A 27,228-nucleotide genomic window follows, 5' to 3' on the forward strand; every position below is an offset into this window, starting at 1 on the left:
ATCCTTCCCTTCAAGGCTCAGGGGTCCACAATTACCTTCTGTGTCTGTGTTAATTGGTTTCCCTTTTCTTTGTTGAAGAGGGTCTGTGCAATCCTTCTGTGTAGTCCACCATCTTGCCGGAACTCCAAGAGATCATTTTAGGGTCTAGAATAAATCATCAAGGCTGGGAACACATTATGAGAATCATTTGGGCATCTATTAAGGGATGTTGCCTGATCTTATCGGGGAAGTCACTCATGATTCTCAAACCAAACAGGAGGCCCTGGCTACTTGAGGCCCTGCTTCCAAAGAGACGTTTATGAAACTGCTGGAGCCAAAAATAGCCCATAGTAGACTGGTTATTCCGCAGTCAGATTAGAGGTGTGAGAAGCAAACCTCCCTTGTGTTCCAGCCACCTGAGCCTGTGTCTCTTTTGCTCTTGCAAAATGTGGGATTTCTCTGTTGAGTTTTATGTATGGGAGGATTTTCTTTCTTTGAGCACTGAATGTGTGGATTTTCACTCCATAAAACAAACAAAAAACCCAGACCAGTTGATGTCAAGTCTGCTCCAACTCATGGTGAGCTCAAGTGTGTCAGAGTAGAACTGGATCCATAGGATTTTCAATGGCTAATTTCTTTCTTTCTTTTTTTTTTAATTTTTATTATGATCTGGATGAAAGTTTACAGAGCAAATTCTTCTTCCATACAGTTCACATACACTCTGTCTCATGACATTGACTGCAATCTCCCACAATGCAACAGCTCTCCTCCCACTTCCTCCCCAAGTCACCACTTCCCTATGTCCTTCCCTCTCATGCACTCCTGCCCCTTGAGCTGTCTCCCTGTACATGCACAGCCCTTTTATTCTCCCATGATTGATCTCACCAAAGAGTGTATCTACCTAATATAGGTGTTCAGCTCATATGCCTGTGTCTTATTTGGCTGGAAGCCACAGAAGTGGGTTCAATTCCAGACCTGAAGGGCAGGTAGGAGCCATAGTCTCAGGGGTTCCACCAGGCTCTATCAGACCAACAAACCTGATCCTTTTTTTTTTTTTTTTTTTTTGATTTTGAGTTTTGTTCTACATTGTTCTCCCACTTTATCCAGGATCTCCTACATAGATCCCCCACCGAGTGGTTGACAGTGGTAGCTGGGCACAATGGCTAATTTCTTTCAAGGCACTTCTGAGTAAATTTGAACCACTAACCTTTTGGTTAGGGATTCCATTAAAACAACAACAACAACAACATTGCCATTGAGTTGACTTAATGATCCTATAAGACAAAGTAGAACTGCTTCATAGGGTTTTGAAGGCTGTAAATTTTTACAGAACCAGACTGCCTCATCTTTCTCCCACAGAGTGGCTGGTGGGTTCGAACTGCTAACCTTTTGGTTAGTAGCCAAATGCCTTAACCACTACACCGCCAGAGTTCCTAGGGATTCCATAGGCCTCCCCTAATACCTAATCCTGCCAGATGCCTAAAAGCCCTGGTTTGCTTTGAAAGTCTCTTCTTGTACATACATGTTACTGGAGTATGGGCTGCAGGAGGGGCAGACACTGGGCCAGTCTGGCTGAGCTCACAGTAACATGGACCAGGAAGCACCAGTCCCTACCCCTAGTCTTCACTTTATGGAGTGGACAACAGTGGGGGGGGGGTTGCTTTTCTTTCTAGCAGCACCTGTGGACATCTGTGGTATAGGAGCAAGACCTGAGCTTTGGTTCCACCTGAGCAGGCCATGCTCTTCTTGGAATCCTTAACACTGCCTGAAGGACAGAGTCTGGCCCGACCACAAGGGGACTCTTCGTCTGACCTTACCCTCACCTGGAGTACAGGTGTCATGTTGGGAATTGGCCAGACAGGAGATAATGTCTTAATTCTTCTCAGAAGATGGTCAATGTTTTGCCTAGTTCACTCCCTCTTCACTTACCCTCAGATATCATTTAACCCCTGACTGATCCTCAGCATGAGCCCAATAACCACTCATTCGTTTTCTGAACACCCATTGGGTGCTGGGGACCAAAGTGAATAAATTACAGTCCTGGCCCTCAAAGATCTCCCAATCTGGTCATTGTATTCTGTCACCATATCCCATTCCCCAAGCCCAGCACATATTGCTCCAGTGCTCAGTAAATATAGTAAACAGAAACAATAGCAATAATAATAATAGCTGACATGTACTAAGGTCTTCCTGCTCTGGGGCAGGCCCTCTGCTGAACACTTTGCCTGAATTTTCTCATTAAAAGCTCACATCTATATTGTGAAGCAGCTCCTTCTATCACCACCTTTTATAGAGGAGGAAACTGACGCTCAGAGAAGTCATGCATCTCACATAAGGCCAATCAGCAGATAAGGAGAGCACTGGGAGTGCCAACCAAGGCTGACAGAGTATGGAGCCCTTCACAGCTCCACGTCTCTCTTTTCAGCATGAGCAAAATTGTTGTTAATTTCCATTGAACTCATGAGGGCACATGCAAAAAGGAACAAAATACTGCCCAGTCCTGCACTATCCCCATAATCGATTACAGATTGGACCATTGTGATCCACATGGTTTTCATTGGCTGATATTTGGAAGTAGATCATTCTACCTTTCTTCCTAGTCCATCTTCATCTGGAAGCTCTGCTGAAACTTGCTCAGCATCATAGCAGCATACATGTCACTGCTGATAGATGGGTGGTGGCTGCATATGAGGTGCCTTGGCCACAAATCAAACCCTGGTCATCCTCATGGAAGGTGAGAATTCTACCACTAAACCACCACTGCTCATAGGAACAAAATTAGAACTTGAAAAATTAGGTTTCGTTTGACCTCCTCCTAACAATGGAGACATTTTTATTCCTATTCATTAGTTTAAGAAAGAGAAGTGAATAGACTTCCCAGTATCACCCAGCTGAGACTTGGCTTCTGGACTTCTGGATGCAAATCCACATTCACTGCAACATGTAGCCTCCTAAATTCCAAAGGATACTTTTGTCCTTCTGAAGGCTTCTGTTAGCTTCAGCTAAGGAGGTAAAGTTGCAGATTCTGGCTGCGCGGAGGTACTGGCCCTGGTAAAATTGTCTCTGGCAGGAGGTAGCCAGGTCTAGTTGCCATTGGGGTACACCTCACTATGCTAAATGTATATGAGGGGTGGGGAGTGTTTTGGGTTGTCACAATAGCCTGGGCCTAGTGACTTTTGGAGCTCTGGTGGCACAGTGCCTAAGGCATATGACTGCTAACCAGAAGGCTGGCGGTTCAAACCCACCAGCCACTCCGCGGAAGGAAGATGGGGCAATCTACTTCCATAAAGATTTACCACTTTGGAAACCCAATGGGGGTTGCTATGAGTTGGAATCGACTCAGTGGCAATGTGTTTGATTTTGGTTTTCTGGCACTGAGTGAGCAAGAACCAGGGATATAACAGGTCTTACAGTGCACAGAACAGTCCCACACACTTAAGACCCAAATGTCTCAGTGGCCACTGATGTCAATGAAAACCCTGCTTGTTTGTATCTGAGCCCAGAACCTAACTCTCTTTCACATGTGACTCATGGTGACCTTAAGGAGCTCTGGGGTACAGTGCCTAAGGCATTTGACTGCTAATCAGCAGGTTGGTGATTCAAGCCCACCAGCTGCTCTGCAGAAGGAAGATGAAGCAATCTATTTCAGTAAAGATCTACCACTTGGAAACCCAATGGAGGTTGCTATGAATCAGAATTGACTCAGGGATAGTGGGTTTGGTGTGTGTTTCTTTTCATGGTGACCTCATGTATAACAGAATGAAGTGTTGCCCAGTTCTGTGCCATCTTCATGTTCATTGGTATGTTTGAGCCCATTGTGACTATGATGTCAGTCCATCTCATTAAGGGTTTTTCTCATTTTCACTGACTCTGTACTCTACCAAACATAATGTACTTTTCTAGCAATAGGTCTTTTCTAATGACATGTCCAAAGTCATTGAGCCTAAGTTGTGCCATCCTCACATATAAGGTACATTCTGATTGTGTTTCCTCTAAGACTGAATTGTTCATTCTTTTGGTTCTTTAAAGCTTTAAAAAACAAAGATGTCACTTTGATGACTAGGGTATATCTGACCCAAGCCATGGTCTTTTCAGTCACCTCACATGCATGTGAAAACTAGACAATGAAAAAGGAAGACAGAGGAAGGATTGATGCATTTGAGCTGTGGTGTTGGCAAAGAATATTGAATATACCATGGGTTGCCAGAAGAACAAACAAGTGAGTTCTACATGTTAGCACGTTAATATATCCTGGAATTTCCAGGGATGAAACTACCAAGTAAATTGAGGGAAAGCTGTACTTCGTTTTGTTCAGAATTTCACCAACTCCTGTCCTCATTTAAAAAAACTAAAACCTCACTCATCACTTATGGTGTTTGAGATACTGATATTACAGCCTTGTCCGTGCTATTAGCTGTCACATTTCCAGTGATTCAATGTATATATATGAATACATTTATTTGGCTCTTACTTCACACTGTCGAATATAAAGAAAAGATTTGACAACATTCAGTTGAATATTGTCTTCTCTTCAATTCAAGCTAGTTCATTACAAGTAGGCGCTGTCACCTGACCACCTCACTACAGCTTATAGTGTAGTCACACTCAAGCATTAGGCAGGGAAATGCATACTATGCTGTTGTAAATCACTTTCATTTTATTGCTCCTCTACATTATGGTTAGGGTATTATGCATCTTTTTAAAAATTACATGTATTGGTAGGTTACATTATCTGTGAACTTGATTACAAGATAGTTAAAAGGAGTATTGGATCTGATAGAGCCAAAAACCACTGGTGTAGTGGACAGAAATGCCCTGCCACTAATTAGCTGGGACCTCAGATATAAACGTGAGCATTAGCTCTTACCCCAGGCTACTGGTATCATTTATTTAATTTGCTTTCTCCACTAGACTACTGAGTAAACAATAACTGTTGACAGATAATGGAAAATGAGCATTTGGATGGATGAACAAAGGGTGGGTAGATGGACAGATGGGTGGGTGGGTCCCCAGATGGACAGGTGGGTGGACAGATGAATTAATAGGTGGAGGGATGTGGCACAGATGGTGGGTAAATGAACGGACAAAAAAAAAGGTGGGTGAATGTGAGGATAGGAGGACAAATGAGTGGATGGGTGAATGGACAAGCAGGTGGATAGATGTATAGACAGGTGAGTGAACAGATGGACTGATGGATGGACAAATAGATGGATAGGTGGATAGGTGAATAGAAAGATGGGTAGATGAATGGGATGGTATGTGGGCAGATGGGTGAGTGAGTGGGTAGATGGTAGGACGGATAGATGAAATAAGGGAATCTAGTTAGATGATTGGACTGGGGGATGGGGGAAGGGTAAGGAGGTGGATGGATACGGTTATATAGAAGGATGCTATAAGAGTATACAAAGAAGATTTTTATGACTATGAACATTGTTCAATACCAAATGAGGACTTAAAATTAAATGTGATATCTTCTCAGAAAAAGTGCCCAAATTCTGATGGAGGATGTGGATAGACTTGGAAATGAGAGGAGAAACAAGAAACCCCTTGACTTCTGCATACTACCTTATTCCATCAGTTCTAAGGCACATATTATTTCACATTTCAGCTTCTCTGAAATCAGGATGTATCTTACAATAATAATTGGCAGTGACTTTCCTTTCCTAGCGATACATAAAATAATGGTACATCTCACAATAATAGCATCTTAGATTCAGTGTAATAATGTATACCTCAAATTCTGAAAGTATCTCCTCCTCTGTGGTGGATGGTATAAATTGTGTGCTCCTAGGCGTCGCACCGTCAATGGTAACAGACCAAAATCCAGACATCCCCATTGAAGAGCAACAACATAAAAGGGTCTGTCTCTATCTGTCACTGTCCCTCATTATATGTCATTCACTCATTCGGCAAATGTTTAAAGCACCTACTGTGTGCTGGAAATAGATGGTGAACAAAAGAGTCATAGACCCGACCCATGGAGCTTAGATCCCAAGGGACACAGTTTATAACAGGAAAACCAATAAATGGACAAAAAATAAGACTGTGAAAGGAGGGGACAGGAAAGGGGCTTCTTAGGCATGAACAGGGACATTTAAACTGAGCTTGAGCAAAACTTCAAAATTAGTATGTGGCCTGAAGAGATTGTAGCAGAAACTGACCCCCATCCAAAAGAAATATCTTGACATTCCTATTCCTCCCTTTCCTCCTCCCTTCAAAACACCTTCTAGGCACCATGCTAAGGGTAGGAAAACAGGCAAGATTCCTTTTCCTAGAGGGACTCATGAACTTGTAAGAGAAAATGCTTTGAAGATTTACCCAGATAGCTAGAACCAATCTCAGATTCACACCACTTGCAAAAGGTCACAAGTGGCTTGAGGATGTAAGGGTTTGCTCTCAAGGGGAAGAGTTGGAAGGCTTCCTGGAGGAGGTGACATATGAGAAGGCCTTGGACACTGAATTTCAGTTTGTCAGACAGGAATGGGAAAGGGAATTCCAGGAAGGGAGAGCCACAAGGAGCCAACACCGGAAAGGATGCAGCCCATTTCAGGGAAGCAAATGCCTTATTTTAGCTGGATGGAGGGTGAGGGAGAGGGAAAGGAGGAGAATAAAAGGAGGAACAATTTAAAAAAGTACCTAACATTTATTGAGTACTGAGTATGTTCTAAGCTTTCTGAAGTTACCTTTTTTCATCCTTGCAGCTCTATGAAGTTGTTGTCGTTGTTGTTGTAAGTTGTGTCAAGTCAGCTCTGACTCATGACAACCCCATGCACAACAGAATAAAGTGTTGCTGGTCCTGTGCCATCTTCAAGGTCCTTGGTATGCTTGAGTGCATTGTTACAGCCACTGTATTTTGAGCATCCTGCAGTCTGGAAGGCTCATCTTCCAGCACTGTATCAGATAGTCGTCTGCTGTGATTCATGGTGTTTTCATTGGCTTATTTTTGGACATAGATCTCCAAGCCTATCTTCCTAGTCTGTCTTAGTCTGGAAGTCCTGCTGAAACCTGTCCACAATGGGTGACTCTGGTGGTATTTGAAGTACTAATGGCATCACTCCTAACATCACAGCAACACACAAGCCACCACAGTAGGACAAACTGACAAACAAGTGGTGGCTATGAAACTCGGTTCTGCTATTATCTCCACTTAAATGTGAGAAATAGTTATGACAGTGATAATGATGATGAGGATGATAGGTAACTAACATCTACTGAGCCCTTTTCAGATGTTGAGTCATCTAATCCCCATATGAAGTGTTGTTGTTGTTGTTGTTGTTGTTATGTGCTATCGAGTCAGACTCGACTCATAGCGACCCCTCCTTCGGTTTCCGAGGCGGTATCACTACAGAAGTAGATTGCCCCACCTTCCTTCCGAGGAGTGGCTGGTGGGTTTGAACCTCCAGCCTTCTGGTTAGCAGTCAAGTGCCTTAGGCACTACGCCACCAGAGCTCCCCTATGAAGGGTAGTAATCATTATTATTAGTATCATCTTCAGCTTACCGATAAGGTCCCTTACCCCAGGTCATATGGCTAGTAAGTAGGATTAGAACCCAGGCAATCTGGCTCTAAAGCCCATTCACTTAATGATTATAATACATGTGGTGAAATAACTGACCCAAGTCACCAGCTAGGATCAGGTGAAGCCAAGATTGAACCCACATCTCTCCTACTCCTACTTCCCACTCTGGACTAAAGACTAAGAACATGGGCCCAGGTGTGAATACCACAGGAACCTGGGCCTTGTCCTCAGACAACTGTGGGACAAAAGCCCAGGACTCCTGGGGAGGGTGTGGAGGGGCTGGAACCCTCATACACTGCTGGTGGGATTGTAAAATGATGCAACTACTGTGGAAAACAGTATGGCACTTCCTTAAAAAGCTGGAAATAGAAATACCGTATGATCCCGCAACCCCACTGTTGTTGTTGTTGTTGTTATGTGCCGTCGAGTCGGCCCCGACTCATAGCGACCCCTCCTTGGGTTTCCGAGGCAGTATCACTACGGAAGTAGGATTGCCCAACCTTCCTTCCGAGGAGTGGCTGGTGGGTTTGAACCGCCAGCCCTCTGGATAGCAGTCAAGTGCTTTTAGCCACTATGCTACCAGAGCTCCCACTAGCAGATATAATTCTAAAGAAATAAAGAGCTGTGACATGAACAGATATATGCACACTTATGTTCATCATAGCCTTATTCACAATCGCAAAATGATGGAAACAAACTAAATGCCCATCAACAGAGGAATGGATCAACAAACAAAGGAATACTACACAATGGTAAAGAACAATTATGAATCTGTGAAACATCTCGTAACAGGGATGACATTATGCTGAATGAAATTAGTCAATCACAAAAGGACAAATATTGTATGAGACCACTTTTATAAAAAGTCAAGAAAAGGGTTTCACAAAAAAAGAAATAAGTCTTTGATGGTTACCAGGGGTCATGGGGGGGAGGAAGCAAAAACCACTAACTAAAGGGTAGATACGTATTAACTTGAGTGAAGAGAATTAAGGGGAGGGGGAAAACCTGCACTCAGAAGAAGGGTTGGTCAGGGATTGTCTTAGTAACCTACTGTTGTTATAACAAAAATACCATAACTGGGTGGCTTTGAAGAACAGAAATTCATTTTCTCACAGTTCATGAGGCTAGAAGTCCACGTTCAGGGCACTGGCTCCAGGAGAGTCTTTCTCTGTGGGCTCTGGAGGAAGGTCCTCATGTAGCTTCTGCAGCCCTGGCGTGCTTTGGTTCCTCGGAGACCCTTATATGTGCTTCTGTCTTCCCAGCTCAGGCACACTTGTCTCTGTGCCTAATCTGCTCTTTTTATATCTCAAAATGATTAGTTTTAAGACACATCCTACACTGATATGGCTTCATTAACATAGCAAAGAAAACCCTATATCCTAATCGGATCGCTTATACAGATGAAAGGGTTAGTATTCCAACAAACATTTTGTGGGGGTGCACAATTCATTCCATAACAGGGCTGATCCTTCTGTTTCCTGACCCCACCAGAGACAACACCCCAGTGAGGTGCCACAGATAGTCAGCACCTCACTTGAACACCTGTCGAGCCCCACACCTCCTAGGATGCAGGTTCTGGTCTCTACACAGCCATCATCAGAAGCTTGGAGCATTCCCACTGTAGAACTCACAGCCTGAGGGTTCCCCATCCTGGCACCCGTGATACCTCATTATAAAGGGCATCTACGTACGACTAGGCTTGAGCGGGTTTGTTCTGGAGCTTGGCTGCTGCCTTTGAGTTGCTCCCATCTCGTTATCCCTGGAGTTTCTCCTTTTTGTGAAAATTTAATTGCCTACTGAATTTGCAACGGTCTGGACCAGCTGTTCAGGTTTGGGAAGTCAGAGTTAAATGCACCTTGATCAAAGGCTACAAGGGGCCAGTGTCTTTCTTGTCAGCAGATCCTTAAAACTGAAGCCACTTGACTCCTCCTCAAATGGAAACCAAATCACTCAGCACAAAATTTGAAAGGAAACATGTTCAGTGATTCCCATCATTTGAACTGCCTGCTGCATCTTTCATTCATTTCTCTGTGGAAAAAGAATGCCTGGGACTCATCAGAACACGTGCAAAAACGTCATTTGGGGAAACTTATGTCTCCTTGGAGGCTCTTTAAACATCAAGCCCAGGATAAATCTTGAGGATCTAAGGAGTTCTGCAAATTATCTCCAAGCCCTGTCCCAGCCCTGTCAGAAAGACAAGATTGGAAGTCAGAGGATCTGGAGGCAAACCCAACATCACAAGGGGGGGAACCTTGAGCAAGTCCCTTGTTCCTGTGCCCTGCCTCTACAGCTGGAAGGTGGGATTGTTACCTTCCCTGTCTAAGCACTAGGTTTTTGAGAGGCTCAAATAAGATACTAACTGTGAAAGTGCTATAAAAACTCTAAGGCACCATACACGTTAGTAGTTAATATTGTTCATCTTATTACCCTTCCCAGGGATACTTGCATTTCACAAAATCAGGAGCCTAGAGAAGCAGGCAGTGTTTCTCAGGGAAGAAAAACAGTTCTAAAATGTTTGGAAACAAATTAGTGCTTGAAGGACAGAGATAACAGGTGGAGAGTTACACTGAGAGCCGTGAGGTCTATATATAGCAGAGTAGGTGACAGGAGCAGCTGGCCTCACTCCTGGAGACTGCAGGGCCACCTTCTGTTACTCTTCTCTCTTGTCCTCTTCTCTTTCCTCCCCTCCTCTGCCCTCTCATCTTCTTTTCATCCCCATGCTCTTTTTCCACACCCTCCTCTTACACACATTTCTCCTCTTCTCCCTAAGGTCCATTCTCTCTTGTTTTTCCAAGAAGCTGTGTAAATCAAAACTTTTCCTGCTAAAAATGACTCAAACTGGCTTAAGCACAAAATTGATTGGCTTGAGTAACTGAAAAGTACTAGGGTAACAGGCTTCAGGCACAGCTGGATTCAGGGACTAGAATGATGTCATCAGAAATTAATCTCTCCTTGCTCTGTCTCTTGGATTTGCCTTTCCCTAATGCTAGCTTCACCTTCAGGCAACCTCTCCTTATGTGGTGGTAAAGATGGCTGTGCAGTTTCAGGTTTTCATCCTACTAGCTCAGCCCCTCAGCAGAAAGAAGGCACTTCATTCTCTATAAACCAGTTGCAGTTGAGTTGACTCCAATTCATGGTGATCCCATGTGTGTCAGAGTAGAACTGTGCTCCATAGGGTTTTCAAGGGCTGATTTTTCAGAAGTCGATCACCAGGCCTTTCTTCCCGGTCACCTCTGAGTTGATTCAAACATCCAACCTTTTGGTTTGCAGGTGAGCACGTTGACCATTTGCACCACCCAGGGACTCTTCATTCTCTATAATCTTAGCAAAAGTCCTAAGCCTGACTCTCAGTGGCTTACAGGTCACATGCAAATCCATGAACCCATTCCTGTCGAGGGACTGCAAAGCTTTCTTTGACCAAGATTGGGACTCATATTCACCCTGGGAGGCCCAGTTAGGGCCAGCCCATCAGAGCCCCCAGTCTGAGAGTGGGGAATGAGTGGTTCTCCAAAGGCAGTTCAGGCTGAGCTGACCCAAAAAGAAGGGCAGAAATGCCACAAAGCTTGGGAGCCTCATGGGGCCCCGTCTCCTTTGCATTGCCTTTTCTGCATATAGAAGACATGTCCGTGTGTCACTGCCTCACCATGGTGTCGATGACACCATCTTCCACTCCACACCCCCACTTCTGGTGCAGCCTGACTCCACCACATCACTTGACCTCCTGGTCTCCCATCCTCCCAAGACACCTTGGTCTTGCCACCACAGTAACCCACCTTCCCCTTCTTAGCAGGATGGCTTGAAGACAGAATGGGCTTTGGAATCACACAGATCTGGGTTTAAATCCCTGATCTACCACTTCCTCACCTTTGACCAATGACTATCATGGATGGTTGTGCAATGGACATCTTATTACCCCTCCCAGGGATATTTGCAAAGCTTGGTAGCTTATTGGAGTCCTGTCCGCTCCTTCTTTGCATTGCCTTCTTTCTGCCTATGGGGGACATGAATGACATGCCTAGAGGATGTCATTCATATCATTGTTTATATGAACAGTGCCTGCTAGACTTGTACAGTACACAACCTGAACAACCATGAGCAGTAGTCCCAGAAACTTCATCTGCTGGGGCCACTGTGTTCCCACTTGGAAAATGGGGATAAAGATGATACCTGAGGTAGGCTGATGGGGAGAAGTAAGCTGATGCAGCATGGAAGGGGCCTGACTACAGGCCGGGAACACACATAGCTGGTACTTACTGTGAGTTAACCTGTAGAGTCAGGAATAGTTAGGAGAACTAAGATCTTGGCTACAGAAATGGGCCCTTGAAAAGTGGCTCCCTCTCAGCCCTGGGCCCAGGATTTTCCCAGGGCACCTACCAAACTTGTGAAAGAAACACTTGAGATCACTTTAGTTGTAGTCCTAATAGGAAGATCAAGAGTTGCAGATGTTATTCTGATCTAAATGTTTTGGTCCCAGCACCCGGCTTGTCCCAATCTGTTCATGAATCCAAATAACTCTGCCATCCCCTGCAGAAGGTGTTATCGGGATATTAGGAGCAGCCAGCATGAGAGGGAGGCTGACTGGGCTGATGTGCCCTCTCTGTTCCCACTGTGTGCCCTTGAGCAAGGAACCAAGCCTCTCTGATCTTCAGCTTCCTCGCCAGCCAAGTGTCATTGAATAGATCACAAAGGGAGCTACTATGACTAGGGTCCACATGCTGCTGGAATGTTCCTTAGAAGCAATAATGGTCAGACTTACTCTCACCTCCTTTGGTCATGTTGTCAGAAGGGACCATTCCCTGAAGAAGGATATCATGCTTGGTAAAATAGAGGGTCAATGAAAAAGTGGAACACCCTCAACAAGATGGATTGACACAATGGCTGCAACAGTGGGCTCAAGTGTAGCAAGGATTGTGAGGATGGAGCACAACTGGGCAGAGTTTTGTTCTGTTGTACACAGGGCTGATGTGAGTCAGAGTTGACTCAAAGGCACCTAACAACAACAACAACATGATACACTATCTGATCATCTTCTCCCACCCACCTGTCCATTAATATTTATAGGGCATCAACATATGCTAGATACTAAGGAAAGGCAAAGCTAGATAGACAGTTCATAATGATAACTTCCGCAATATTGTGCTGTCCCTGTTCACACATATAACTGATTTATTACAGAAATTAAAAAAAAAAAAAAGGAAATGGTACTCATTTTATTCAGATTTTATAGATGGGGGTACTGAGGCACAGAGAGTTAAGTCATTTGCCCCAGGTCTGCCTGTTAAGTGGTAGAGCTGAGATTTGAACCCAATAAGGCTGGCTCTAGCAGCAGTGTACTTATTATCAACTATATTATCCAGATTGTTGTTGTTGTTGTTATGTGTTGTCCAATCGGACTCGGCTCATAATGACCCCTCCTTGGGTTTCCAAGGCAGTCTCACTATGGAAGTAGATTGCCCAACCTTCCTTCCGAGGAGTGGCTGGCGGGTTTGAACTGCCAGCCTTCTAGTTAGCAGTCAAGTGCCTTAGGCACTATGCCACCAGAGCTCCTATTATCCAGCTTATTAAAGTTTATATCCTGGGAGGCATAAAAGATAACAGATGCATAAACAAATCTGTTACCTGTTTATGCATCTGTTAACAATCTGAAACATTATCTGATATAGTGTTGGAAGATGAGCCCCTCAAGTTGGAAGGCACTCAAAATACAACTGGGGAAGAGCTGCCTTCTCAGAGATGACCTTAATGACGTGGATAGAGTAAAGCTTTCAGGAGCTTCATTGCTGATGGGGCACGACTCAAAATGGGAAGAAACAGCTGTAAACATTCATTAATGATTGGAATGTGGAATGTATGAAGTATAAATCTAGGAAAATTGAAAGTTGTCAAAATGAAATGGAATGCATAAAGATCAATATCGTAGGCGTTAGTGAGCTGAAATGGACTAGACTTGGCCATTTTGAATCAGACAGTCATATGGCCTACTATGCTGGGAATGGTAAATTAAAAAGGAATGGTGTCGCATTCATCTTCAAAAAGAACTTTTCGAGGTCTATCCTGAAGTACGGTGCTGTCAGTGATGGGGTAATATCCATACGCCTACAAAGAAGACTAGTTAATATGACTATTATTCAAATTTATGCACCAACCACCAAAGTAAAAGATGAAGAAATTGAAGTTTTTATCAACGTCTGAAGTCTGAAATTGACCAAACATGCAATCAAGATGTATTGATAATTACTGGTGATTGGAATATGAAACTTGGAAACAAAGAATAAGCATCGGTAGCTGGAAAATAAGGCCTTTGTGGGAGAAATGATGCTGGAAATCACATGATAGAATTTTACAAGGCCAATGACTTATTCATTGCAAATACCTTTTTTTAACAAAATAAATGGTGGTTATATATGTCAACCTCTCCAGATGGAATAAACAGGAATCAAATCAACCACATCTGTGGCAAGAGGCAATGGAGAAGCTCAATATCATCAGTCGAAACGAGACCAGAAGCTGACTGTGGAACAGACCATCAACTGCTCATACGCAAGTTCAGATTGAAGCTGAAGAAAATTAAAACAAGTCTACAAGAGCCAAAATATGACTTGAGTATATCCCACCTGAATTTAGAGATTATCTGAAGAATAGATTTGACTCAATGAACACCAATGACCGAAGACCAGCCAAATTGTAGGAAGACATCAAGAACATCTTACATTAAGAAAGCAAAATGTCATTTAAAATACAGGTAAGGAAGAAAGGACCAAAATGGATGTCAGAAAGAGACTCTGAAACTTGCTGTTGTTGAAATAAAAGAGCTGAACAGAAGATTTCAAAGGGCAGCTCGAGAAGATAAAGGAAAGTATTATAATAAAACGTGCAAAGATCTGGAATTAGAAAACAAAAAGGGAAGAACATGTTAGGCATTTCTCAAGCTGAAAGAACTGAAGAAAAAGTTCAAGCTTTGAGTTGCAATATTGAAGGATTCTATGGGCAAAATATTGAACGATGTAGGAAGCATCAAAAGAAGATTAAAGGAATAGACAGAGTCACTGTACCAAAAATAATTGGTTGATGTTCAGTCATTTCAGGAGATAGCATATAATCAAGGGCTAATGATATTGAAGGAAGAAGGAATTGGCAAAAAAACAAGGCTCCAGGAATTGATGGAATATGTTTCAACAAAGGTATGCAGCACTGGAGGCACTTACTTATCTGTGCCTGGAAATCTGGACAACAGCTACCTGGCCAACTCACTGGAAGAAATCCATATTTGTGCCTATTCCAAAGAAAAGTGATCCAACAGAATGTGGAAATTATCAAATAATATCATTAATATCACACACAAGTAAAATATTACTGAAGATAGTTTAACACAGTTGTAGCAGTACATTGACTGGGAACTTCCAGAAATGCAACCTGGATTCAGGAGAGGATATGGAACAAAGGATATCATTGCTGATGTCAGATGGATCTTAGCTGAAAGCAAATGTTGTTGTTGTTATGTGCCGTTGAGTTGGACCTGACTCATAGTGACCCCTCCTTGGTTTCCGAGGCCATATCACTATGGAAGTAGATTGCCCAACCTTCCTTCTAAGGAGTGGCTGGTGGGTTTGAACCACCAGCCTTCTGGTTAGCAGTCAAGTGCCTTATGCACTACACTACCAGAGCTCCAGAAAAATGTTTGCCTGGATTTTATTGACTTTTATGGATTTTATTGCATACAAAGGCATTCAACTGTGTGGATCAAATTATGGATAACATTGAGAAGAATGGGAATTCCAGAACACTTAATTCTGCTCATGAGGAATGTGCACATAGATCCTATTATTTGAATAGAACAAGGGGATACTGCATGGTTTAAAATCAGGAAGGGTGTGCATCAGTTGTATCTTTCACATACACTCAACCTGTATGCTGAGCAAATAATCTGAAAAGTTGGACTATATGAAGAAGAATGTAGCATCAGGATTGGAAGAAGACTCATTATGCAGATGACACAACCTTGGTGGCTGAAAGTAAAGATGTCTTGAAGCACTTACTGATGAAGATCAATGACTATAGTCCTCAGTATGGATTACACCTCAACATAAAGAAAACAAAAATCTTCACAACTGGACCAGTAAGCAACATCATGATAAATGGAGACAAGATTGAAGTTGTCAAAGATTTCATTTTACTTGGATCCATGGTCAACACTCATGAAAGCATACATCAAGAAGTCAGATGTTTTATTGCACTGAACAAATCTGCTGGAAAAAAAAAAAAAAAAACTTCTTTAAAGTATTGATGATCAAAGATGTCACTTGGAAGACTAAGATGCACCTAACCCAAATCATGGTATTTTCAATCAACTCATATGCATGTGACAGCTGGACAATGAATAAGGAAGACTAAAGAAGAATCATTGCCTTTGAATTGTGTTGGAGAAGAATCCTGAAAATACTATGGACTGCCAAAAGAATGAACAAATCTATCCTGGAAGAAGTGCAGCTGGAATGTTCCTTAGAAGCGAGAATAGCCAGACTTTGTCTCACCTCCTGTGGTCATGTTGTCAGAAGGGACCATTCCCTGGAGAAGAATATCATGCTTGGTAAAGTGGAGGGTCAGTCAAAAAGGGGAAGCCCTTCAACGAGATGGATTGACACAGTGGCTGCAATGATGGGCTGAAGCATAGCAAGCATTGTGAGGATGGTGTGGGACAGGGCAGTGTTTCGTTCTGTTGTCCATAGTGTCGCTATGATTTGGAATCAACTCAACAAAGAAATAAATAGACAAAATTGTTACAGACAATAAGTGATGGATGATGGAGGGGAGTTAATAAAATAATGGTAAAGAAAATTACCCATGTACATACTGAACAAGCCCTGGGTAAGTATGCCCTGAGTGCCCAGCCTGTTCCCCCTGTAATCCCATGAAGCTACCCTCAGTGCCCTGTTTGCTGCAAAAAGGACCTCCTTCCAGAAAGTTCTCTTGCCTCCTTCCATTGCACTGCAGAGGCACGACCTTCCTGCAAACTCAGCCTGGCCCAGGCAGCCAAGACACCACAAAGATTCAAAAGACCTAAGTTGACTGGCAAAGCATTCACAATTCGACTTTTCTGACAAACTTTTCATAGGTCCTCAAAGGTTCACATTTTCCAAGCATCTGCCCTCTCGCCAGTGTCTTCAGGACATATCTGGACCCTTGGAACTATGCCTTCAGAGCCCATTGAGGCCACTCCAGGACCTTCAACAAAGTCCCATGCCTGCCTCTGTGTCTTAGAATGGATGCTGGTTGTAAATACCCAGCCAGGAAGTCACCCTGGGCCAGAAATGAATTGTGCTGAGAGAGTAGTAAGCCTGAGATTATGAGCACCACACAGCCTGGTATCCTAGAAGAAGAAGCATGAACTGTAATATTACCCAGGCCCAGATCAAACCCTGCGTTAGCTGTGTGACCTTGAACAAAACACTTCACCTCTCTGAGCCTCAGTTTGCACAACCGCAAGATGGGGATAATTACACCCACCCTAGAGGGTTGCTCTAAGCACTTTCAATAACACAATATATGAAGGAGGCCCAATTAATATGGTTTTCCTATTAATAAAGTAGGAAATAATAAATAAATAGGAATAAATAAGTAAATATCTTTTATAAAATAATATAAATAACATAATAACATCTTAGTTCTGCATATGTGTTCTGAGCTCACACTCTGTGGCCTCCTTGCTATTTTCTCTAGCATGGCTGGCACCCTCCCTCCTTTGGGCTTTTGCACTTGTTGTTCCCTCTGTTGGGAATGCTCTCCCCTAGATGTCTCCATTGACTCCCGAGTCTGTGTTTAGACATCATCTCCTCCGAGAGGCCTTCCCTGGCCCCCTTATCTAAAATGGAGGCCCTCCCCTGTCCCCCTGTCCCCCTTTGACCTGCTTTTTTGTGTTCCACAGCAACAACCCCTTCCTAATGCAGTTTATTTGTTGAGTTATTCAATGTTTGTGTCCTGCACCACCACCATAGAAAGCCAGCTCAGGGAGCAGTGACTTGTTCCTATCTATCCCCCAGAGCTAGTGTAGAGTCTGGAATATAGAAGGTGTTCAGTAAAGATCTGAGGGCTGTCAAAACAATGAATTCAACATGCCCTGCCTGGGGGACCTTGGTTTTCCACAAAGCTGACTAAGGGCATCAAAGAAAATAATGAGCCAGTGGTGGTTCCACACAGGAGACCCTGGTTCGATTCCCGGCCAGTGTACCTCATGCACAGCCACCAGCTATCTGTCAGTGGAGGCTTTTGTGTTGCTACAATGATGAGCAGGTTTCAGCAGAGCTTCTAAACTAAGACACACTAGGAAGAAAGGACTGGTCGTCTACTTCTGAAAATCAAGCCAAGGAAAACCCTGTGGATCACAGCAGTCCAATCTGCAATCAATCATGGAGATGGTCCATTTTATTCTGTCACCAAGGAGTCACCATGTGTCAGGCCAAGTCAATATCAGCTAATGACAAGATAATAACAATTCATCGAATGCAGACAACAGCTGCCATTTGCTGCTCACTCACTCCGTGCCACACTGCTCTATGCCCTTCCCATCCACCCTCTCCTGTGCTCCTCCCAACAGCCCATGATATAGGCACTGTCACTGTCCCTGAAGCTCAGAGAGGAGGTGTAACCTACCCAGAAACACTCAGACAAGGCCAGGATTGGCACCCCAATGTCTCTGCTGCCCTGGCTCAGGCTCTTAACTTGGATGTCCCAAGCTCCAGCTGGAGAAGCACAGAGGGCTTATGACTATGCCTGGTGGAGTCAAGGGAGGGTGCCTAAAGGAGGGAGCATTTGAACTGGACCTTGACAGATAAACAGGAGCCTTCTAAATAGAGAGGAGGGAGAGGAGCATTCAGAAATCAATCCTGTGGTTCATTCAACAAGCATTCATTGAGCAACTTCGGCATGCCAGGCAGGCTTAACACCCTCTTTGGAACAAGGCCTTTGGAATCCAAAGAAAGTTGGAGCAGAGGAGCCAGCAGCCCTGTTAGAACCAGGCCCAAAGCTGAGCCTGATTGAGGGAAAGAGAAGAGCAGGCATTGAGCACCTGCTGTGTGTTGGGTATGACACCCTGGGCTTTCCCCTCTATATGCTCCCTCTTTATTTTCACTGCATCCATATGATGTGGAGGGTGCTGTACCAATTTTCAGATGGGAACTCCAAGGGCCCAGAGGTGATAGGCACAGGCCCTCTGCACCACCAGCTGCGGGTTGTCTTTGGAGTTGAGAAGTGGGAAGAGCACGCCCTGGGGCCCCAATCAGGTCAATTAGTGGAGGATTGGACAAAAAGTGACCCAGAAACCCACCCCGGCCAGAGGTCTTCATGGCCTTGGAGAGGTCTGGTCTGGGCTCCCTGTTTCCTTTAACTCCAAGGAATAAAATGAGCTCGGAGACCCCCTTCTAGCTTAGACCTTCCAGGTTTCTAACCCTACTGTATGAGTTTCCTAGTGCTGCTGTAATAAATACCACAAACTCATGTCTTAAAACAACACACATGATCATCTTACATTTCTGGAGGCTTCAAATCAAGGCAGGGCTGCCTTCTTTCTGGAGGCTTTGGGTTTGATGGGGGGGCGGGGATTCCATTTCCTCACCTTTTCCAGCTTCTAGATTCTGCTCCCATGTCTTGGTTCATGGTCCCTTCCATCTTAAAGGCAGCAATGGCTTTCTCATATCACATCCCTCTGACGCTGACCCTTCTTCTGTCTCCACTTTTAAGGACCCTGGTGATGACAGTGGGCCATGGATCATCCAAGATCATCTCCCTGCTTTAAGGTCAGCTGACTAGTAACCATAGTTCCATCTGCACTCTCAATTCCCTTGTATGTAATATAACATATTCACAGGTTCCAGGGATTAGAATAAGGACATCTTTGGGGGCCTTGATTCTGCCAACCACACCCTGAACCCCAAGATATTTCTGGGAAGCCTTGCACAAGCTGCTTCTCCTCTTTGTGCCTCCACTTCCTCCATTGTGAAGGGGGAGTGATCAGTGTGACCCCCACCCATAAAACTCTTTTGGAAGCCAAGTAAAATGATGTGTGCTTTTTCAAGTGCATTGTAAAGAACCCAGTGCTGGACCTGGGGGTACTTCTTTATTACTGGTATACTTCTGTTGCAGCACTGTCAGCTGACAGCCCCTCACTGGGCACTCAAGCTCCCCCATGCTCTGGATTGAAAGGCTGCAGCACCCCACGCCTACCCTGAGAAAACAAATGTGGGTCTGTGGAGTGCTTCTGCTCGTAATAATCTCTCAGCTCTTTTCACAAAACCCCAGGGGCCCCTGGGATTTGGGAATTAGGGAATGTCACTCAAGGCTGCCTATTGAGTTCTGAACAATGGCCCCTCATGAGGTCATGAGGCTGCTTAGCAACCACTCAGGCCCTTAGTAACCGGCCCGGAGTGTTGATATTTACCCAACAGAAACTTTGGGTAATATGGATGAAGTCCAGTTCCTTCCAGAGATCTGCAGTCCCTCAGAAGCAAACTCCACCTTCTCATTGCTACTGTTCTAGCTCTTCTAAGAGCAGACCTGTGAGGAAGGAGGGAGCTCTGGGTTCTATTCCAGCTATGTGCTCCCCTTCCCCCAGGCCTCAGTGTCCCCTGTAATGTGGAGATTAGACTAAATGATCACTAAATAGGGTGACCATTTGTCCTGATTTGCACTTGATGACTTACCTAAAGGTTGGCAGTTCAAAACCACCCAGTGGCTCTGTGGAAGAAAGGCCTGGCAACCTACTTCCAAAAAGGTTACAACCAACACAATCTACTTCTGGAAAGATTACAGCCAAGAAAACTCTATAGAGTAGTTCTACTGTGTGACACATAGGATTGACATGAGTCAGAATTGACTCAGTGGCAGCAGATTTGGTTTTTAGTTTGGGTATGTCCTGGTTGTCTCAGAACAGTCACAGTTTTTTGTGATTATTAAAAGCACCCTTTTCATTCTCAAAAGTGTCCTCCAGTTGGAGGATAAATTTCCTGATCCCTAAGACTGCTTCTAGCCCTCGAATCCCATTTGTTTTTCCCCTCCATCCTCTTTCCCACTCTTGCTCTGGTGGCATAGTGGTTAAAGCCTTCAGCTGCTAACCAAAATGTGAGCAGTTCAATCCAGATGCTCTGTGGGAGAAAAATGAGGTAATCTGCTCAGTAATGATTTAGAGCCTTGGAAACCCTATGGAACCGTTCTACTCTGTCCTACAGGGTTGCTATGAGTCAGAATTGACTTGATGGCAGTAGGTTTTGCTTTGTTTTTTAGTTCAGCCAAGATTTTTCAGGGACCCTCTCTGAGCTATGGCTGGAGCTGGATACTGGGGAAACTGGAGCCAACTAGACATGGTCCCTGCCCTCAAGGAGCTTCCAGTCTGAGGAGGAATACCACATAAACATTCTGCAGAAATCTGGGGTTGAATTCAGAACCTTGTAATCCTCAGCCCCCCTTGCTGTATCCTCACTGAGCTATTTTAGTAAATAATAATACTCCTTAGTGTTTGGGTGACATTTTTGCAGTTTCTAAAGCATCTCCTTCATGTTACCTTATTTAACCCTGACATCATCTGAGGATGTGATTTCATGTCCCCATTGCATGGATGCAGAACTGGGGGGTCACAGAGGGTGTGGTTAAGACTGCCAAGCTGCTACTGGGTGGCCTCAGGAACTGACCCAATCTCTGCCTCGCCATCTATGAAATGGAGGTATTATTAGAACCTACTTCATAGAACTGTTCTAAAAAATTAAAGGAAACTTACATAGAAAGTCCTTTTATAAACGACAGGGCCAAGTATGGACACTCTACCCTAAGCTATGGCCCCAGTGCTTGCAATTCCAGAGTGCCTGCTTCTCACACCAATATGGGAACTTCCTGTCCTATTTTGGAGCATGGGAAGCAGATATCAGTTGGAACCCCACCTCTGCCCCATGGCCACTTTGTGACTTTAAGCAACAAATAGCCCCAGTTTCTTCATTTGTGGAAGGGCTACGAGCTAGATGGTTATGAGGATGGAGTGAAGCAAAACACATCATATACACCTAGACCGTGTCCAAAAGTGGGAGGGGCTGTGATTGCTTTTGAGGTCCCTGGGTCGCATAAATGGTTGGAGTTCATCTACTAACAAAAAGGTTGGCAATTCAAAGGCACCCAGTGGTGCTATGGAAGAAAGACCTGGGGATCCCTTTCCATAACATCACATCCATTGAAAACCCTGTGGAGCATCAGAGTTGATTCAACATCAACTGGTTTTTGTGATTGCTCTTTTGTTGTCAAATATTTGAGGAGTCTTTGAATCTGCTCATGGGGTGGCATGGCAGTAGGCAGCACCTAGGAGGGAGGGTTTGCTCTCCATCCTAGGAACTGGTGCCAGGGCACACTTTGGATGGAAGGCAGGACACTGCCACCTTCTTCAAGGTTTGCCTCCAGCCACGTTGGGAGTGAGAGGGTTTGGCTGATGGAAGTTCTTCTCCCCATGCCCCGCTCACCTTGCAGGAGGAGAAGGGCCCCCTCTTACCCTTTTCTTTACAGAGCAGCTCCACGGGGGCAACTCTGTCAGGCTCCATGGTGCTGCCTAAGTGGTTTCCCACCCACGCCTCTTGCCAGGCTGAGTCACTGCTGGCACTGAGGCAGTGGCCGTGGGAAGGGCGTTCCCTCTCCAGCTGCGGAAGTATTGTTGTAGGCGCACTCCAGAAAGCCAACCAGCCCCACAAAGGTATGGCTATGTTCTTTACCCAACCTTGGACATTATTCAAAATCAATGTTAAAGAAAGCTATACCCAAGCCCCAGAATAGACACAGCTGCGTTTCTTATCCAGGTGACATTGTTCAAAATCAGTGCGAACGCTCATAGCTTCCATTTGCCAAGAGCTCTAGAGAGCTAGCCCCACCCAGACTTCAGATCCTGCTTCCAACAGCCCAAGCAGAAGCAGAATCCCCATTTGACAGGTGGAAAAAACTGAGCCACGCCTGAGATCCCATGGCCAGGACACTCCCACCTGCTGCTATCTGTTCTAACCATATAAGCTTCCCTCCAGTGGCCTTCTCTGTTAGCTTTTGGAATTAGAGACAGGGTGAAGAAATAGGTAAATATGAAGCATTTTATTGTTTTTCAAATGAATCATAATTGTGAGCAATTAATTATGTTCTATTGCTAGGTTAGTCTGAACTATGATTTATAAGAGATAATCAATTTCTAAATATAACTTAAAATGTATTGTTGTTGACTCATGGAGGCCTTATGTACAAAGAACGGAATATTGCCTGGTCCTGCACCATCTTCATTATTATTGATATATGCTCAAGTCCATTGTTGCAGCCACTGTGTATTTTGAGTGCCTTCCCACTTAGGATGCTCCTCCTTCAGCCCTGTATTTGATAGTATTCTGTTGTGATCATTGGCTTATTTTCAGAAGTAGATCACCAGACCTTTCTTCCTAGTCTGTCTTAGTCTGCAGGCTCTGCTGAAACATGTCCACCATTTGACCCTACTGGTATCTGAAATTCTGGTGGCATAACTTCCAGCATCATGGAAACACATGAGCCACCAAAGTATGACAAATTGACAGATGGGTGGTGGTAACTTAAAGTAGCAATGTTTATGGAGAAATATTTCTTTATACAAAACTTTGTATTGCCAAAGCTGGGCCATGGAAGATGCATTTGTGTAGCTGAGGTATTAAAGAGAAGGGAGCTGGCATGTACTGAGTATTGTGTTTTGCCAGCAGCAGTGACAACAGTTACAGACTTCCATCAGAATTGATGAGTTTGGCACATTGTGCCTGCTAACACTGTGCCTGTGGTATTCACTGAGAATTGAAGAAGCCATTCACCACTGCCTTGTCCTAAAACCACACCACCTGCTTCATTGCAACCTGAGTCTTTCTTCTTTTTCCACTTAATTCACTAATTGTTCTTCCATTAGATACTCTGCTAATTGTCCTATGCACTAATTAGGAGTTGGAGCCGAGTTCGAGGAGGCTGTACTGGGGGGAAGGTTGGGCGATCTACATCTGTGGTGATGCTGCCTCGGAAACCCAAGGAGTTGCTATGAGTCAGATCTGACTCAACGGCAGTGAGTTTGGTTTGGTTTGGTACTGGGGGGAGAGGGGCAGAGGAGCAGAATATTTCCATGGTCATTTGGTTTGTGTGCTGGCTGTCTCTGCTGGAGTCTTTTTCATATTTTTTAAGAAATTGATTGAAGTTTATTGAGCACTTGATTTACTAATTGAGTAACATTTCAACTAGGGAGTCAAAAATGTTTCAAAGATAAAAAGAACTTCCAAAATTACTCTACCATATCTTACTGGCATTGCCATGGAAACAGGGCTGGAATAGTGTTTATATATAACAATTTACCCCAAACACAGCTTCCACTCAGACCCTGAAGTTTCTGTTTTCCTGAAACTGACTGAATTCTTCAAAGAAGCACAATGCCAAAGGTAAAATGATATTACTAATTAGCAACTGCTGTTTGACTTAAAGGTTACTTTTAGGAGATCAGTTTCTTCAAGGCTCAAGGTTCAAAAACACATCCAAGAGCAAATGACCTGGGTGGGTCACCCGAACTCCATTGACCCCAGAAATCTGGATTCTGGGAAAATTCAGTTAAAACAGTTTCTCAGTCATTCTCCCTCCCCTTTTTTTTAATCAAGATATTGCTCTAGAATCTTTGATCAAAACCATTCAATAAAGGTAAGCAGACACCATCTGGTTCTTCTGGCCTCATGACAAAGGAGACTGTTGTAAATAAAGGCAACTATACATGGAGTCTAGTTCCTCCTCCACCTGATTCTCCTTTCCTCTGTTGCTCAGACAAACAGACCAGTTTAGATGGCTACTTGCAAGCTTTGAAGACCCTAGACTCTACACAATGAACTAGGAGGTAGAAACAGAAACATTAAGAAAAATATTAGGCCACTTGACTGAAATGACCCGTAAAAGCATGATCTTAGGTCTTTGAATCAAGGAAACACATCCCATGAGATGTTTGTTTATACATAAGGAGCTTCAGTAACTGCTTTCCGTGTGCCTCAGCAGCAAGTACATTCTGCAAAACCTTAAATTGTGTATCAATATAAACACATTAATGTTTATCTATTAAGGCACAAACTCCTTGGGAGACTAAAAGGAAATCTATTGCTGTTCTATGTTATAAAGTCATAGCTTGAATTTCAGATTCTTCTCTAGTTATGGTCTGTAAAACTTTGCTAAATTCATCAACAGAGATTTCTAATTCAAGGGTTACAATATCTAAACCCATTTAAAGTCTGATTATTTCCTTTAATGCAAGAATCACCTATTTCAGTAACAGTACTATGCTGACTATATTCTATCTATGACAAGAGTGTTTCTCATCTCCTAATTCTTCTTTCAATCCTTTAAAGTTTCTTTTCTGATCTCAATTTTACATTCCTCTCATATTTCTAATTTTCCCTTTTGTCTAATTGAATAGCATGTAGGAATAGCATAAAAAAAACTAGTCCAAATATGCAGGTTAAACCAAACCCACTAATTTAGTAGTTCAGGAGGAAATAGTTTCTTATAACCAGAAAATAAAACATAAAAATATCAGCAATATTCTCAACATAAAACCCATAATAATCTTTTAGTCCACTCAGTCCAATATAGTTAAATTCTGTTTCAAGTGATTCGAGATGAGCAGCAGTCTGTGAACCTGTCATTAGCTTCTACACAAGAGTTCTGGAAATCTTGATTCCATCTAGAGATATCCACATCCAGAATATCCCAGTCCTTTTCATAAGTCTAATATAATAATTTTTTTGTTGAAACCCTCTAGTCAAGGACTTTCAGGAAATTAGCAAAGTAAAACTATCTGCAGATAACAAAATTAAAAGATGGTCATAGCTTATTATTAATAATTAAAAACCTGATAAGAATTCGTTATGAAATAATGCAAAGCAGTATAAAGTCAATTAAAAAACAAAACTTTAATAGAAATAAAAATAATGATTAACCCATTTTCAAAGAACTTCAGATATAACATAGAATAATCATATGAGACATATAATCAAGATATACCAAGAATATCCCAAGATTTTCAAGTCTCTAAAAATCTGAATAGTTATAAAACTCCATTAGTAAATCATGCTAGGTTCAAAAGAAATAAAGCTGTAACCAAGTTAGCAATTATAAATAAATAAATAAATAAAATTGTGACTGATAATACTGTGCTCTTGCCTAATATCAGGCAAAACATAAAAAGAAGCATTGACACATAAATTTTTACCCAAAGGAAATTAAACACTTCGATTTGACAATACATTTCATGTAACTCATAACACACTAAATAAGTTTTATTGCACATAGAAAATCCAGTCACTAATATTATATAGGAGCTCTGGTAGCATAGTGGCTAAAGCAATTGACTGCTAACCAGAAGGCTGGCGGTTCAAACCCACCAGCCACTCCTCAGAAGGAAGGTTGGGCAATCCTACTTCCGTAGCGATACTGCCTCGGAAACCCAAGGAGGGGTCGCTATGAGTCGGGGCCAACTCAACGGCACATAACAACAACAATAACAATATTATATGGAAAAGAAAGAGACCTCAGATGAGCAAAGCACTACTAGAGAAGAACAAAGTAGGTCTTCTACTCCCTTATCTCAAAACCTACTATACAAGCCATGGTAGTCAAAACAGCCTGGTTCTGGTACAATGACAGACACATAGACCAATGGAATAGAGTTGAGAATGCAGAAGTAGATCCATGCACCTCAGACAGCTGATCTTTGACAAAGGGTTGAAACCCATTAAATGGATAGTCTCTTTAACAAATAATGCTGGCAAAACTGAATATCCTTTTGCAAAATAATGAAACAATAGCCATACCTCACACCACATACAAAAACTAATTCAAGATGAATCAAAGACATCAGTGTAAAACCTGAAACTATAAACATCATCAAAGAAAAAATAAAGGCAAACCTACAGGCCTAATTTATGGCATAAATAGACTATCAAACATGACCAAAAATGCACAAGCAATAGAAGATAAACTAAGTGAGACCTACTAAAATTGGAAGGAAGGTTGGGCAATCCTACTTCCGTAGTGACACTGCCTCAGAAACCCAAGGAGGGGTCGCTCTGAGTCGGGGCCAACTCGACGGCACACAACAACAACAACAACAACAACTAAAATTAAATTCTTATGTGCATCCTAAGAATAAAAAGAGAACCTACAGATTGGAAAAAACATATTTGGTAATTATATATCCAACAAGAGACTTATCTCTAAAATGTATAGAAAACTTCAACACCTCAAAATCAAAAAGACAAACAATGCAATTCAAAAATGAGCAGAGGACATGAACAGACACTTCATCAAAGAAAATCCAGGCAGCCAACAAACATATGAAGAAATTCTCATGAACATTAGCCGTTGTTATTTTTGTTGTTGATGTTAGGTGCCATTGAGTCGTCTCTGACTCATAGCAACCCTTTGCACAGCAGAATGAAACACCTCCCGGTCCCACGCCAGCTCCATGATCCTTGCTATCCTTGAGCCAATCACCACAGCCACTGTGTCAATCCATCTCATTGAGGGCCTTCCCCTCTTTGGTCAACCTCCCCCTTATCAAGCATTACATCCTTCTCCAAGGAATGGTTCCTTCTGATAACATGACCAAAGTAGGTGAGACGAAGTCTGGCCATTCTTATTTCCAAGGAGCATTCCAGCTGCACTTCCTCCAGGACAGATCTGTTAGTTCTT

Source organism: Orycteropus afer, unplaced genomic scaffold, assembly GCF_000298275.1.
Source record: "Orycteropus afer afer isolate SDZICR_OR568_19922 unplaced genomic scaffold, OryAfe1.0 scaffold00144, whole genome shotgun sequence".
In the NCBI taxonomy this organism is placed as follows: domain Eukaryota; kingdom Metazoa; phylum Chordata; class Mammalia; order Tubulidentata; family Orycteropodidae; genus Orycteropus; species Orycteropus afer.